The 15,434-nt window shown below is 56.7% G+C and overlaps 1 long non-coding RNA gene across 1 annotated transcript; it reads left to right on the top strand.

Moving 5' to 3' along the window:
• The first annotated feature begins 905 nt into the window (after positions 1 to 905).
• Positions 906 to 7,261, top strand: LOC148758384 (uncharacterized). The gene is made up of 2 exons (XR_016020983.1): positions 906 to 1,216; positions 5,340 to 7,261. It is a non-coding gene; the product is annotated as an uncharacterized LOC148758384 (long non-coding RNA).
• The last annotated feature ends 8,173 nt before the right edge of the window (positions 7,262 to 15,434 follow it).

Here is a 15,434-nt window from a genome sequence, read left to right as displayed (position 1 = left end):
CCCCCTTACCCTCTGGCAACCACTAAACTATTGTCTGTGTCTATGAGTTTCTCTTTCTCATTTGTTTGTCTTGTTCTTTTGTTGTTTTTGGTTTATATACCACATATCAGTGAAATCACATGGTTCTCTGCTTTTTCTGTCTGACTTATTTCGCTCAGCATTACTCTCTCAAGATCCATCCATGTTGTCACAAATGTTCCTATATCATCTTTTCTTACCGCCGAATAGTATTCCATTGTGTATATATACCACAACTTCTTTATCCATTCATCTATTGAAGGACATTTTGGTTGTTTCCATGTCTTGGCCACCGTAAACAAAGCTGCAATGAACATTGGAGCACACGTGTCTTTATCTCTAAATGTTTTCAGATTTTTTGGATTCAATAAATTTCTCAGGTGTACATTCAGAGACACTGAGTACATCGTTTGCCTGCTTCTCAGTTTTGTGGCAGCAGTTTCCTTTGGTATTATATACTATGGTCTTTAAATGGTCCCCATCTTAAGAACCCAGAGACATTCCACACATCACCAATTATGCCGCACCTGGAACACCAAAACTGTTGCGGAGTTTGTAAGCAGAAAACACCTCATACGAAAATTAAAAGTTAACTCGTATGCAAAGTTTAAATGTGGTCTTTAAGTTCCCCTTCACGGGAGTGAAAAGGCAACGGTTTCCCTGGCTGGAAATTGAACCTGGGTTGCCCACTTGGCAGGCAGGAATTCTACCGCTGTACCACTAGGGGAGAACCAAGTGTGGCAAAGTCAAAAAAGGAGAAATCCAGAGGCAGGAAGCTGGGCGGGGCCTTCCCTTGATGGTCCTCTTTCTTTCTTTTTTATTTATTTATTTTTCTCTCACATTACCCAAGCAAAATTGGTTTTACTGTAGTTTTGGGGCTGGGCAAGGCCCAGGCTGCGCTCGTGGAGTGTGGGGGCAGCTGAGGTGGCCGCCGGGGTGCTCCTGGGTCCCCAAGCCGAGCTGGGATGGCTCCGCCAGTGGCTGCAGTCAGGCTGCGGTTTTGTTTAGGTTCGCAGCGCTGGAGCGCGCAGGGCGTGGCGGCAAGGGAGGGAGCCCCCGACCTTCTTCAGTGGCAACCGAGCAGGGAGCAGGGACCCGAGAGCCGCCGCTGAAAACTTCAGGACCGGGAGAGGGGGGGGGGGGGGGTGTGCCGTGTGCTGACCGCCGTTGGCTCCTGGCCCCCTCCCCGGAGAGGCTGGTGCGTGGAAGCTCGAAAGGGGCTGTCTTTTCTTCTCCCCTGCCCCCCCCCCCCACGAGCTGCGTCCTCTCTCCGCAAGGCTCCCTGGGTGGAGGGCCAGGGGGTGTAGCACCACGCGGTGCCCAGGTCCAATTTTGCTGAAATTGCTGCTTCCCAGGACTGGGGTAGAGAGGGGGAGCCGAGAGAGGAGCCTCTCTCTTCCATTATATCGCAGTCTCCCCTGGAGGCGGCTGGGTTTGCAGGCCCGGAGGAAGCCACCATGGCTATTGCTTCCATGACACAGGAGAGCAGAGAAAAGCGCACGCACATAGGCTCCTGCCGCCCCCAGGCCTGGCTGGCACTAGGACCACACAGGCTGACCGCTTTTATGTTGGCTGCAGGGCGCTGACGCGGTGCCTGGGCCTAGGTCGCTTCCCCTCCCACTCGCACTCGCCCAGAATGTGGGGTTGTGATTGTTACTCTACGTTTCGGAGGCGCGTCTTGGTGCTCCCCGCTCGCGCCGCTACTCGCACTGTCCCTAAACACAGTGGATCGCGGCTCCCGGAAATGTTTTTCTGGCACTCAGACATCTGTCCTCAAACATTCAGTGGAGTTTTCTTGTGTCCTCTTGGTGAAGGGGCTTTGTCGGAGGGGCGTTAGGAATTTCTTTCAGAGCCTGGGTTATGAGAATCCTGCACTGTCCCTTTTCACTAGAGCAGAACCGTACCCCAAAGTGGAAGGATCCTGGCAATTTCCAACCAGGAGTTAATGTATGGAAACTGACCGGGTGACCAGGATTGCCGGTCACTACAATATAAACATGCCGGATGATGGCCAGGTCTAGGGTTCCCTCTGACTGCCAGCCGACATTAAAAGTGGGCTATTCTAATTCACAGAGGGTTTTTAATTTTTCCTGGGGTCATGCAGACTCCGTAATTTCCGCAAAAACCCTTTCTACAATTCTTTAACATACAGTCTAAGACTGCAGGCTTACTTTGCTTCCCTCCCGTAGCGTAGAGGGGAGGAGGGGGAGTTACTCAGGTGCTGCCCTGCTGGCATCCCTCACGGGAACTTAGGAGCGTTTTTTGGCTACAGTGTATTGTGAATAACTTCACAGACCAGGCCATTCCATGGAGTGAATAACCGTTATGCCAAATGACGCTCTTTGAGAATCAGGGCGAAGCATATCCAGGTTTCCATAGCCAAAGCAATGGAATCAAACAATCAGACACACAATCACTCACACACCGGATTGACACCCTTCCATGGGTGTCCCTGACTGGGTAGGTTATAAGAACCTACAAGGAGGTGATGAGGCTCCCCTTCTCTCACATGAGACAGGTCTGGCTCCAGACAATGGCCTCGAGGCTTACCTGGTCCCACTGGTGGATCCGACTGGTTGTCCCGGTCCCTCTCTGTGGGTCCAGTTGGGGAGGTGCAGGCCACAGCTGCCCAGGGAAGCCCGGTCCAGGGTCCGCCAAAATAGACGGGGCGCGCCTACACCCTTCTCCAGCCTCCCGTTGCCCCACGGCCCACCTCTCACCCTACACCAGTGGCACAAGGGGCCATCGCGGTTGGATTTCCCAGTCAGGGAACCAAAATGTTGCGGAAAAGCGGCGAGGACTGAGAAACTCAAGCGGCTCCCAGAGGTCAGGGAGAACACAGCTTTACACTAGTGGGCCCAGTGGGATTGTTCCCAAAGAACTGAGCACTGACTGGGGTCAGGCACTCTGATTTATATGTTTAGGCCTCCAGGTTGGGGGGAAATCTGGCCAGGGTGCCAGGGAGATCCGTCCCTAGCAGCTGTGATCCCTCAACTTTGTTTTGACAGGGTGGCCTCTAACTATGGTGCCTATGGGAGACAGCTCCGATAAGGAGGGAGGAGGAGGGGGATTGAGCTCTTAGGGGGGGCCTGCAGGAAAAACCATCCCAACACCCACACATGGGTTTCACTTCCTGTATATTTGGGGGGATAACTGGTTTGTTTACATCTTTTATCCTCCAAGATATCAAGTGCTGGCCCTTCCCCTGAGGTTTTCGTGGGCTGAGTTCAGTTACGCTGCTCCGGCCCAGGTGGAGAACCCAGAGCAGTGCAGGAACAGGGCTCCTCAGGTGCTCCTTGCTTCCTGGGGCTCTGGGGCTCCGTGGGACAGGGCCCCGCTGGTCGCCTCCATGGTGTCCTGCCTTGTGTGCCTGAAAGAAGGGCAGCAGGGGTCTGGGCTCAGGGCTGGGCCATTCGCCCCCCGACCTGAGGATTCAAAGGGCAGGTAGGAGCCCATTCTGAGCCAAGCCAGGTGCAGGGCCCTGGAGCTTCCCCACTGTCCACAGGTGTGTGTGCAAGGTCAGAGCTGGTGGCTCAGGTGCAGGAGAAGCAGCTGCTGAGCTGACCAGCCACGTGTCCAATCTGAAGGCTGCTGGAGTCAGGAGCCCAGACCAGCCAACCCCTCATGCGATGAGCCTGGGACACTTGTTGGAGCTGCAAGCCTCAGGCCAAGGGCCCAGCCTCTGGACCAGGCACCACGGCCAGGTGGCTCCCGGAGAAGCTGTGGCTGGGCCATCTGAGCCCCTGGGCATGAGGAACACAGACCCGCCCCTCTCAGCTCTGGGCAAGAGAGGAACCTGCTCAGGCCCACAGCCCACTGCAGCAGGGATGCTCAGGCTGAGAGAGACCAGCCCTTCTCATCAGGAGCAAGGTGGGGACACCCAAATCCATGGACATGCAACAGAGCAAATAAGAAAGCAGAATGAGAAAGTAGCTTGTAGCTTGAAACAAAAGCAATGGCTTGTTGATTGACTTGTGTCAGATACGGTGTGAGCTCCAGGTAAAGGGGCAGGACCCCATGCTTGAGATTCTGATCCAGCTCCCTCCACCCCCCAGCCAGGCTCACCTCTCTGCCCTTCCCTACTTCCTAGCAGGCGGGCTGGGCTCCGTGGGAAATGAGTGAATCTCCGAGGGATCACTTCCTGGATTTTGATGTAAGAGGCCAGTAGCACAAAATCAGAGAGAAGGATCTGGGAGAAAACATGCTGAGCCAGAGCCAGGCTGGTCTGGAGGCCCTTGTGTGGCCTGTACCAGGGTTGGTCAGCTGGGCAGTCCTTCCTGCAGGTCAGGGGGGCTGCCAGGTGCTGAGGACGTGTGTTCACCCTGATAGTGCCCGATTCCCCCAACGGGCTCAGCCCACAGGACACCCTGACACACACACACACTCTCTCTCTCTCACTCTCTCCACTGGCAGCTCTGTGGGTGCAGGGGTCCATGCTGAGCATGGGCACCCCTCACTCATGGTCCCATGGGTCACACCGTGTGCTGTGAGCTCTGTCACCCCAATTTCTCTTTCCGTCTGCAGCTGACGCTCTTGGCCCTGTGCCCCGAGCACAAGGTGGGGGAGGAAGTGGCTGTGCGTGGCCTCAGGAGCCCGCTGGGGCAGCTCAGACAGGAGCCCCCTCCATGGGCCTGGAGCCTGAATCTCGGGAAGACAGTCCTTCCTGTGCCCTCACCCTGTTCCTCCAAGAGCTGGGAGGAAGAACGGTGACACAAAGAATAGAAAGTGGACATTTATCACTGTGTGTTTGACTCTAAGCAGTGTCGTCTTGGATTGAGAGATTCTGCTGGGCTGGTGTTGGTGCTGTCCCAACAGGGTGGTGCCATCAGGAGACCCCCACCTGGGTGTGCCTGGCTCCCAGCCTCTGGGCTTGACCACGTGAAGGGATTCCGTGGCCTCCCAGGAATCTCAGGCTTGCTCAAGGCTCATTGTGCAGCTCTGTCTGAATGGGGTCACCTGTCTGCTGCCATACTGTGAGGAGGGCCAAGGAATGACCACAGAACAGCAATGGGGGCCCCAGAAATGCCCCCTGCCCAATGCCAGATGCAAGTACCTGGCTCAGAGTGGGGCCCTCCTTCCTTTCACCTTAGGAATGTGGCCTCTTTGCTGAATAAAAACTCAGGGATGCAGGAACATGTGGGGAGGGGCCTCCCTGCCCAGAAGGCTCTCCCTTGTCCCTGCTTGGCTAACACCTGCTGTTGTCAGGTTTCCTCAAGGAGGATGACCCTGGCCCTTTGCGACAATATAAATTACACCCCATTATTCTTTTCCTGCCAGCGCCTCATTAAAATTTTTCATCGTGCATTTTCCATGTTTACCAGGAATCCCCGGGGACAGCACAGCCCTGCCTGTCACATGCTCAGTGACCGGCTGAGTGAGTGAAGAAGAGTGCGCACACAGGGAAGCAGGAAGCAGTGGGGAAAACACCCCCAAAATGAACACTAACAGAGTGACCTCTCCACCTTGTGACTTGGGGAGACAGAGAAGTCAGGATGTCATGACGCCAGCATGAACTTGACCATCTGGACTCAGGGCACTGGGAGCAGCCATGAACGGTCACTAACACCATCTAGGGGCACCCCCCCCCCCCCCCCGCAGTGCTGAGCAGCAAGACCCCAGTGTGGACCGGGCAGTCAGAACCAGTTCCTGTCGGGAGAGTCACGGTTCCGAGGGGCGGGGCAGGGGAGGGGCAGCTGCACGTCCACTCTGATTCGCTCAATTCAGGCCTTTTACAGAAGCACAGAAATAACGAGCTCAATTTTAAAGACCTCATTTCCTGCACGAGGCTGGACAGCAGGGCACCTGCACATCTCAGCTGGACCAGGCTTGGTGGCCCGTCCTTCAGCCTCCTCCCCTCCCGTGAGCGTGAAGTCCTTGCTACCTGGTCTGGCTCCAGTTCAGCCGGGAAGTCCTGTGGTGTCAGGCGGCTCCCCCTGGGCGTCGCCCACAGCAGTCCCCTGTGACACTCTGGGGTAACAGGAAGTGACGGCTGCTGACCAGCAGGAGGACCACTGTCCACTGCTCCTCTCTCAGCCTTGTCAATGGGGCCTATTTGCCCTGGGCAGTGCCCAGCCCCAGGTCTGGGTGATCAGGGACACACAATACTGGTGGCAAAACAAGGTCATGAGCTCCTGCTGGGAGCAGGCAGATCATCTGGGCAGAGCTGGGCCTTTGTGGAGGCAGCCTGGGCAGTGTCAGGACAGACCGGGTGGCCTGGATGGCCAGCTCTGTCCTCCCTGCCAGGAGGCTCTGTGAGCCCTGAGCTGGGCACACCCACCTGTGTGAGCAAGCACACGTGTCCCCAGGTGTGTGCAGGACCGTGAGTGGGTGGCATGGCATGTATGGCTGTGTGTGAGTGTGCCACTCATGTGTGCTGTGGGAAACCATAGTGTTGGCGTCGGGCTTCTGATGCCAGGCTGACCACGCAGCCTCATTACCCAGTGGTCATCTACGCCGCGGGGAGGGCGACCGCTACCTTGGTTCTCCTAGGCCCCGGGGAGGAGGGGTGCCCACTGTATGCAAAGCCACACGTCCCCGCCGAGGCCTTACCGTCATGCCAGGGCAGACATCACCCGCCACGGAGCAGCCTGCCCAAGGTCACGTCGAAGGTGGCGCCAGGGGCTGACACCGCGGGCCTGCACCTCCTGTCACTCCTCCAGCCTTCCTCTGGTCAGCTATACAGCCCCCTAGGGCCCACCCAGCGGCTGACTCTCTGGACTGCACAGCACCCCAGGGCTTGAGAGCCAGAGTCTGCTGCACCCACACCCCAGCCTCGCGTGGCCGCCACCTCTGCACCTCCTGTCTTCACCCTCATGTCCCCATTGGGCTCAGGTGCCCACTTCTCCTGGCCAGCATTTTCTCTTTCTCCTCCTGTCATGCTTTGCTACATCCTCATGCAAAATTAAGTCCAAAACAATTCCAGTTACTCCCAACCCTGAGACAAGTTTTAAAATAGTGACTGGATTAACATCCCACTTCCCAGGACCCTGGCGGTTCCTAATGCATTTACTATTTGCAAACTTGCTAACACAAATCCACCAGGAAAAGGAAACTGCTGATCTGCTTCCGCGTGCAAGTGTTTCCTCTGATGGGTTGGCTTCCCTTTATGCGGCTCCAAATGAAGTCTGCACAGATCCCTGCTTGTTCCCGCCCCTTTTGTTAAAATTGAACATGTAAATCTCCGCTGTGGCCTTTAGTGATCAGGACCAAAATTAGAAATATAAATTACCACGGTGGGAAACAAGATGCTGTCTGACGTAAAGGATGGGGGACGGGGGCCACCTCGTCAGTGACGCATCGATGGGGACAAAGAGCCGTTCAGGGAGACCTGGGCACCACAGAATTCCAGCCACTTCCTGCCAGTCCACTCTTCCCAACAGGAAGTGCAGGCCACACCTCAGTGCCCCACTGAGCTCTTCAATGAAAGCTGGCATTTGTTTCTTCCACTGTGACTTGCCTCTCTTGCCCGGCTTCCCAAACCTCTTCGTCTCCTTTCCGTGGTCATCTCTGTCTGGTACTCACTGTTGACATTAGAGCCCCAGATGCAGTTTGAAACAAAATGGACAAGCACATGGCATGTAGCCTTCTCCTGCAGCCTGTTCAGGTGGAGCTGGCAGGAGACAGGAGACACAGGCACACTGGGAGCTGACGGGACACATGCCCAGGGAGGGCCCATGAGAGTCCCAGGGGCAGCCTCGGGGCCTGTGTCTGTGCAAATGCTCAGCCATGGGGCTGCCAGGAAGGCCTCCTGGGCAGCTGGTTGGAGGATGGAGCTGAGGAAGTGAGATAAAGGTGTGGTGGAGAGGGACGTGCGGGTGGGAAGGGGCACGGGCACTGGGCATAGCCACGAGGCCCAGGACCCCAGAGACAGGTCGTTGTGAGCCGGTGGGGCCTCTCCATGCAGGCCTCAGACCAGCACGTCCAGCTCCTCCGTCCAGCTCACCTGCTCTGGGCATCTACCTGCTGCCATCTCCTTCAGTGACATGTAGTCCCAGCAGGACAGGTGCCCCAGGAAGACCACCTGAAACAGGTTCCTCACATTCTTGGGAGAGAACTGCACCAGCTCACCCTGGGAGTCTCTCTACCTGCACACATCGGCTCCTTGCTGTTCCTTCCGTAAGGCTCTCTGGGAAACTCTGGCTTATATGTTCACCGCTCTTGTGATATAAAGGAGGAAGACTGTTTTGTCGTCCTTTACCAGAGAGAGAGGATGCTGTTTCAGGTGGTGACCAGCTTGGACAGAGACGGGCTGATTCCAGCCCAGCCACCCCACCAGTGGCCTGCAGAGCCTGGCTGGAGTAAGGCACCCCCCACGCCATGCCACCCCCACCAACATGTCCTGGTGGATTCGGAAGGCCCATCGCCAGGGTGTGTGATGTGGGGAGGACCCATCTTCCCGGGCCGTGGCCACCCGGTCTCGGGAGTGCTCAGGTAGCACCGTCGTGCCTGACTCTCCTGACACGTGTCCTTTTCTCTTCTGATTCTTTTCTGGCGCCACCTTAGATTACTTCTCTCTTCGTCTACATTTTAATCCCCTTGGGACAGAGACCCAGTGTCCCCACTTGGATATTAACCCCGATCCCTTCATCATGTTCAGTACTGGTGGGTCCCACTGTGCGAGTCCTGGAGGGCACGGCACGTCTGTTCATACTCATGCAGTGACCTGAGCCACATCCATGGTGGGCCCTACAAGACTGGGTCCCAGAGTCCACATCAGAGGCGGGTCAGGCCTGGTGAGTCCTGTCAGCTCCAGAATCCCATGCTTTCGGTCTGCTCAAGGGGGTGATGGCACCGCCTCATGAGGCTGGGGGTGGAGGGGCAGGTTATCTTGTATTAATGGATAGAAAGTATATGGAGCAAAGAGTCATAGTGAGTACTCAAAAGATGGTACCAAATAAGTGTTATCGATTTGAGTTCTTGAACAAAGCCTCGACGTGGGCAGGTCCTTGCTCTGTGTTCTGTGCCAGTGTGCCCACCATGCACGCTGTCTGTGAGCCTCAGGGTGCTTCAGAGGTGAGCCAGCAGCCTGCACAGGAGGAGAAGGAATCCCAGGACAAGCCGACTGCAGCCCTGCCTTCCTCCCCTGGAGGCTGTCAGCGGGCAGGCCCATGGGGGCAGGAACAGCCTGGTGAGGGCACCACTGGCAGCTCCAGCTGTGCACGTTGCAGACAGGACAACACACCTGTCCTCAGGCTGTGGGAGACATGACATCTTAGGAAGGTTGTCTCTACTGCGTGATCTCACTGGCTTAGGGACCCTCTGCTCCCAACAGGCCACAGGTGACATGGCCCTCCTAGGATCTGTGATAGGTGTTTATGCACTTGCTTGCCTGTAGGGAGATGGGTGTGTATAGAAACTGTAAGGAGTGTGAGCGTAAGTGCAGGGTGTGCAAGTACACAAACATTCCTTTGAGCCTGCTGTCCCCACTGAGGTAGGGGGCGGTATCCTGGGCTGCCGTTTTGACCATTAGCTGCACCCCCAGGGCCTGGAACAAAACCTGGCAGCCTCTCAAACCATCCTTTTCGATGGATGTACGATGGTTATACTAACACTAAGCTTCCCAGCAGAAGCCTTTCTCCCTGTGGCTGCCTCTGAGTCTCTATTTTGGTCCTGTTTCTGGCCATCTTTTGCTTAAAAACCAGCCCTTAGTAGTTTGGAAAGCTTGAGGTGCCAGTAACTACGTCAGATTGCTGCTGGTATGAGTAGTGACAAGAATGGCAGGACATTGGGAGGTGAGGGGCTGAGCTGTGGTCAGCTGTCCAACTCCACCAGCTTGGCCTGGGCATGTGCAGTCTTCCCAGAATCGCTGCCTGACACACGGCCTCCCGAGTGGGGACAGGCAGGGTGAGAGCAGAGGGCTTCCTGTGCCCTCTTGTAAGTACAGAAAAGCAGCTGTTCCAGAAGTGTTTGTACATCCACAGCGCCCCTTGACCTCTGGCTGGACAGCGTGCTAGCCCTGGACCGTCATCCCGCCCCTCTGGACACACATGCAGGGCCAGCCCCCACGGTGTGAGGAGCACCACAGCTGAGCTCCTGGAGGGACGGTTCGCCCACAAATCAGACACTCTGCTTGTCCCTGTTGGGGTGGCTGAGGGCGAGGTGACGAGCTCCTTGTCACTGGCAGTGTTCCAGCCAAGAGGTGGGAGGTCCGTGCTACGGGGAACAACATGATGGACAGTAACACAAACCTGGGTTCAGACCCCAGCTGACCAGTCAGCTGTGGAACCATGAGAAACCATTCGCTCTGTCCCACCCTCACTGTCCTCCTTTGTTTACGGGGGTCGCTGTTTAATCTCCCTGCAGGGAAGTCACAGGGTTATGAGAGGCCTTTACTCAGTGCCCAAGGCAGAACCAGCTCATGGTAAGCTCCCCACCTACCCTCCCTGGGAAGTCACTGCCCTTGTTCTCAACGCTGCATAATTGTCATCAGTGCTATGGCGCCGCTGAGGGCAGACACTCCCCCCGAGATGCTGACACCAGGCAGCGGGCTTCGGCATGCCCCCCCTGAAGTCCTTGACCGCCATCCCTCCCTTTGCCCCTCAGTCATGTGATCCAGCCACACTGCCCTCCCTGCTGCTCCTGAAGCTCACCAGCCACTTCCTACCTCAGGGCCTTTGCATGTGCTGTCCTTTTGGCTGACTGCTCTTTCCCCAGATCTGCACATAGCTGGCTCCTTCCCATCAATCACGTGAGCCTTCCTCAAACAGCCTGAGCCTGACCACCCCAAGTAGACGGCGGAAGCCCCTCCTGTACCCCACCTCCCAATAGGCCCTCTCACCACTCTGACCTGCTTTACAATCTTTGCCACGTTTATCATCTTAAGCTAATTTGCTTATGTCTGCTCCCCACTATAACACAGGCTGCTCCCCATTATAACATGTCTGCTTCCCCCTATAACACATCTGCTCCCCACTATAACATGCACTGCCCCCCACTATAACACATCTGCTCCTCACTATAAAACGTCTGCCCCCCACTATAACACATCTGCTCCCCACTATAACATGTCTGCCCAACCTGTAACACGTCTGCCCCCCACTATAACACGTCTGCCCCCCACTATAACGCGGCAGGGAGGCCACCACTGAGTCTCTGTTTCTGGAGCAGCGCTAAGAACACGGCAGGTGCTCAGCAAACAAGTGCTGGGCCGGCTGAGTGAAGGAACCAATTGTTATTATCTTCACATCACGGCTGTGTCTTCCTCAGGAACACCCCTGGCCAGCCTGTCCTTGCACATTTAGTGTCAGCTCTTTCCTCTGGGGTGTGGGTTCAGGTGCCTGCAGGGTACCTTTCCGAGTCTCGGTGGGGTCCCTGTGGTGCTACCCAAAACGAGACACCCAGGCGAAAGCCTACTTTCTCCTGTACAAGCGTCATCTTAAACTCAGAGATGCAGCTCCAGGAGGGCCTGCCCCCCACACCTGGGCAGAACCCACCGTCTGCACTCTCCAGAAAAGTCTGGCTCTCCCCTGATGAGGAACGTGCTGCCATCCCTCCCTCCCTGAGAAATCCAGGGGCAGTAGAATTGTACCAGCTCTCACTTGGAGTCTGACTTGAGCCAAGCCATGAGCGGGCCCTTTAAAGAGCGGTATTGCTTTGGGCACTCGTTTGCACGGTGAGCGCGCAGCCCAAAGGCCCAACGTGCTGAGACAGCGCCTGCTGCCGGCTGCACCCTCGCAGTGCATTCAGAATTGCAACGCTTGAAATTGGTGTCTCCACGTGTCCTTCCCTGGAGAAAAATAGCCTCTCCACAGCGCGTGGCCAACCTGTGGCAATGTGCACGAGACGTCACTGTGGTGGGTGCACACGGGAACATGCACTGCCCAGAGCCCCTTCCCTGAGCAGGTGTGTGCAGGTGCCCGGGAGCACCCTTGTCCTCACCTGGAGTGGGGCCTGGAGCAGTGTGGAATTCAGGGGACCCCCCCCTCAGACGGGAAGCTGCAACCCATACAAAGAATGCTGACAACAGGCGCTGAATGTTGTAATCCCTGCTCCCAAACAATGCCTAAGAGAGCAAGCAGCACTTGGATGCCCGTCAGGGAAGGCAGGGTTCTGGGAGGGGCGCTGATGACATCCGAGTGCCTGTCACCTACTTGTCTTGGGGTGTGGCTGTCACCTACTTGTCTTGGGGAGTGGCTGTTACAACATGCCTGCCTTGGTCCTCTCACAGAACCGGAGAGGACAGTTCTGGCCACGGCCTCTGCTGAGCACGGCCGCCGTCCAGTGTGTGCCATTGAGTCACATGCTTATCAGCTCCAGACAGACTCTTGTTCGTTCTCGCCTCCTGAGGGCCGCGCGTGGGACCGAGCACCCCCCTCTGTGTCCATCCGCACTGCGGCTCTAACAAGTCACCACACACTCAGGGGCGGAAAACAACACCAGTTATGCTCCTGCAGGGCCAGCCAGCCAGTCCCCAGCGAGTCTCCCCAGGGCTCAGGTAGAGGTGCCAGCACGTCCCTGTGGAGGGTAGGAGAGCCTCTTCCCGCCTCTGAGGGCTGCTCATGCCCCCCCCTTCAAAGCCACTGGGCGGCCTGCTCCCTGCCTCTGCTGCCACATCATCACCTTCTCTTCTGTCCCGACCTCGCTGCACTCTTACAAGGACCCGCTCAGATAACCAGGGAGTGTCCCCATGCCCAGGTACCTGGCGTCAGCACATCTTCAAATGCCTCTTCATGTAAAGTTCCAATCACAGGTTCTTGGGGTTCAGGACACGGGCATCTTTGGGGGCCAGATTCAGCCCATACACCCACATCCTGGTGAGAGCCCATCCGAGAAGTACTTCTTCCTCCATGGGCACAGGCTGCAGCCTGAGCCCAATGTCACAGAGCCTGCAGCAGCCCCTCTCCCGATGTCCCCAAAAGAGACTGGCTCCCACTCTTGAGACAGACCTTTTCATGAGTGTATTTACGCAGTGGCCAGTGTGGATGCAGCCCAGCCCTGACCCCAAAGAGTCAGGAAGCAAGAGGCTTTCTATAGCTGTCGCCCAAGACCCTGCTTGTTGCCCCTTCCTGCCGGGGAGACTGCCGCTTCACTGCCCAACTTTGGGACAGGCTTGACACTCTGCGATCGGGGAGCTGGTACTTGGAAGTTCTGCCCTGCTACACATGACGAGCCACAAAGGAGCTGTCCTGGGGCATTTACCTAGTCACCTGAGGGACAGGCCGACTGCCCCGACCAGGCAGCAGGGAGCTGGAGGGGTGCCGTGTGTGACGGAAATGCAGAATGAGCCCTGCCCCTCGCATGGCTGCGGGCACTTTTCTTTTTGAAAAGTTAGGCACCTCAGCCAGCTCTCCTGAACAGCCAGACTTAATGAGGGTCTGGGTTCTTCACGCACAGAGTTGTCGTAGGAAGACTCAGTGGGAAGGTAGCTTTAAACTGCAGGTCAAGTAGCGGTCTCCAGGGCTTGGCCGAGAGTCTGTGCGTTCCGCCAGCTCCTCTGGGACTGGGCTTTACACACTTTTCAGTGAAAGCTGTATGTGTTTAGGGTACACACGAGGGTGGATGCACACACGTGAGAGGAGGAGGCAGTCCCGTTAAGCGACACATCACCTCCTCACGTGCTGACACCACTTTCTGTGATGAGAACACCTGACATTCACGCTGAGGCACTTCCCAGGACACAGCAGAGCCGTTCACTGCAATCAGGATGCTGCATATTAGCTTTGAGGCTTCTGGGCCCACAAGACTGTGACGTTGTACCCTTCATGCAACAAGGCCTCAGCCCGCCCCCAGCCACCATCTCTCTGCCTCTGTGAATTTGAGTGTTTTAAGATGACACACGTAAGCGACGCCATGCAGCATCTGCCCTTCTCTGTCTGACTTACGCCATGGAGCCCAGCAGCACCACTGGGTCCGTCCACCTTGCAGTGAATGGCAGGGTTTCCTTCCTCTTTATGGCCGAACATTCCATGGGACACGAGGCTGCCCCGGCCCTGTCCAAAGGTCACTTTGTCCTGTTTTAACACCCAAAGGCACCAGGTGTCAGACGTGCCAGGCAGCCCCCTGCCTGCATTTTAAAGGGGCTCCATCTGCTGCTTTTCACACGGGGAGCATCAGCACGCTTGGCTTGGAGCCCCGAGGAGCCCGGGGCCCAGACCTGCCCCTCAGGGGCTGCAGCACACACTGCGGGAGCTGGGCCGGCTCTGCACTTGTGACCTCAGAAACACACGAGTGCACGTGGGTCACACAGGCACGAAAAGTCACCGGCACGCTTTAATGTGGGCCATCTAAGGCCAAGGCCCTCACTATCGGAACCCTGGGAAACTGCCTGTTTCAGACCCCAGCAGGGATGACCCCGGGCTCCCCTGCTCACTGCCCCCAGGAGACAGGGTCCAAGCAGGCCTCAGGCTCTCCATCAGGGACCGTGGGGGTCGGCGGGGACAGAGGGGCAAGGAAGGCACCGCTTGCTGTGCTGCAGCTCTGTCACCTCACCGGGACAGACACACAGTGTCCGTCTGCCCTGTCCTGACCACCTCGCAGGCCCTGCCCCTGCACAGCAGGCCCTCCCCTCACTGTGCGGGGGAGACAAGCAGGCACAGTGTCCCCAGCTGCCCGAGGAGACTGGGAAGCCAAGACTGCCCCCTTGTGGACAGCTGAGGGCTTACGTGTCCCAGCCGGGTCACGTTTGCAGAACAGGTACCTTTCTGGAGGCGCTCAAAACACAACTCACTGCCACATACTATGTTGTTGCTTTGCCAAAACCCAGTAGGCAGCTCTCACCAGCAGCTCTTATGGAGAGAAAACCCTACTTCACCACTTCACACCCCTCCAGAGAAGGGAGGGAGGAACAATATTTAAAAAAGGAGAAAATGCCTGGAAAGCCCCTGTGGCCTTTCCCAGAGTGTACGTGACTCTCCAAATGTCTGGCTTCTCCCAGCAGCATGGTCTGGGGGCAGGTACCTGGCTTGACCCCCAGTAGCATCTCAGGGCCTGGCCGGCCCTGGCCAGGCTCCCTGGGCCAGCCGGTGTCTGGGCTAGGAAGACCAGGAACCATGGGAATGGCACCCAGCACTGATCCTCACAGAAGAGCCATGCTTCAGCTTCACTGGGCTTCTCCATGCAGCCGTGTGCCAGGCCTGGCTCACCCTATCTGTCCCCATGCTTCACATGTCACACAGCGGCTTGTGGGCTGTGGCCCAAGGCTCAGCTCCAGAGTCGGGCCGTCCTGGAAAAGCCAAGGGTCTGGCTGATGCTCTCCGTGGTCTTGGGCAGGCCTCAGTTTCCCCACATTTATGTTAAGGGGTGATGCTCATTTTCAATTGCCCTAAAAACAGATATGGACTCAAGGGTTTTTGTGCAGTAATCATTCGAGAGGTGATCCCAGGAAGCAGGAGGGAGAGAGCAGGGAAGTGAGACAGGAAGCAAGGAAAGTGAGGTCGCGAAGTGTCCCCAAGGCTGCTATGAGGCAGAGGCATCCATCC

This window comes from Rhinolophus sinicus, chromosome 4 (genome assembly GCF_057876585.1).
Source record: "Rhinolophus sinicus isolate RSI-liver-muscle chromosome 4, RSI-T2T, whole genome shotgun sequence".
NCBI classification, from domain to species: domain Eukaryota; kingdom Metazoa; phylum Chordata; class Mammalia; order Chiroptera; family Rhinolophidae; genus Rhinolophus; species Rhinolophus sinicus.
This window is presented reverse-complemented; position numbering and strand designations above follow the sequence as displayed.